Source organism: Carlito syrichta, unplaced genomic scaffold (genome assembly GCF_000164805.1).
Source record: "Carlito syrichta isolate Samal-C Ts95f unplaced genomic scaffold, Tarsius_syrichta-2.0.1 Scaffold123562, whole genome shotgun sequence".
NCBI classification, from domain to species: domain Eukaryota; kingdom Metazoa; phylum Chordata; class Mammalia; order Primates; family Tarsiidae; genus Carlito; species Carlito syrichta.
Window position 1 is genome coordinate 1 of NW_007067658.1, and position 1,309 is coordinate 1,309.

The following is a 1,309-nucleotide window of genomic DNA, read 5'->3' on the forward strand; positions in this document are numbered from 1 at the left end:
GGTCTCACCAAGTTGCCCAGGCGGGTCACGAACCCGCGGGCTCAGGCAATCCACTCCCCTTGGCCTCCCAAAGTGCTGGGACTACAGGCTGAGCCACCAAGCCCGGCTCAAATTTTTGATTTATTGTAGAGATGAGGTCTCGCCAAGTTGCTCAGGCGGTTCTCAAACCCGTGGGCTCAGGCAATCCCATTACCTCGGCCTCCCAAAGTACTGGAATTATAGGCTTAAACCACCATGCCTGGCCATTTACATTTTTTTAATTGTGCAAATTTCATTCTCAGTCGAGCCATGTCACATCAAAGTCCCATCTACTTGGGAGGCTGAGACAGAAGGATCGCCTGAGCCCAGGGGGTCAGGGCTCTGGTGAGCCACGATCATGCCATTACATTCCAGCCTGGGCAACTGAGACCCTAAACTTAAAAAAACAAAAAGACGCCGGGCTCGGTGGCTCAGCCTGTAATCCTGTGCCTTTGGGAGGCTGAGGTGAGTGGATTGCCTGAACCGGCAGGTTCAAGACCCGCCTAGGCAGCAAGACCTCCTCTCTACAATAAATCAAAAAAAATCAGCTGGCCGTGGTAGCGAATGCCTGTAATTCCGGCTCCTTGGAAGGCTGAGACGGAAGGATCGCCGGAGCCCAGGAGGCAAGGCTGCAGTGGCCGGGAGCGGCCACTTCACTCCAGTCTGGGCGACAGAGTGAGACTCCAACTCAAAAAAAAAAAAAAAAAAAAGACATTAGGATTGTCTTGTACAGACAGTATTTATTTTTATTTACCATGTATTTGCCTTTTCTACTGCCTTTCATTCCTACCTGAATTTCCAAATTTCCACCTGGGATCATTTTTATTCTGCCTGAATATTTTCCTTTAGGAGTCTTTTTGAGCAAGTCAGACTCTTTCAGCTTTTCTTTGTCTGAGAATATCTTTATTTTAAAGGCTATTTTCGGTTGGGCACGGTGATTAACGCCTGTAATCCCAGCACTTTGGGAGGCTGAGGTGAGGGGATTACCCGAGTCCAGAGGTTTGAGACCAGCCTAGGCAACTTTGCAAGACCTTGTCTTTACAATAAATCAAAAAATTAACTGGCATGGTGGCGTGTGCCTACAGTTTCAGTTATTTGGAAGGCTGAGGTGGAAGGATCGACTGAGCCCAGCAGGTTGAGGTAGTGGTGGCATGAGCATGCCACTGCCCTCCAGCCTAGGTGACAGAGTGAGATGCCAACTCAAATAAAAAAATAAATAAGCCAGGCTCGGTGGCTCAGCCTGTAATCCCGCGCCTTGGGAGGCTGAGGTGAGTGGATTGCCTGAGCCCGC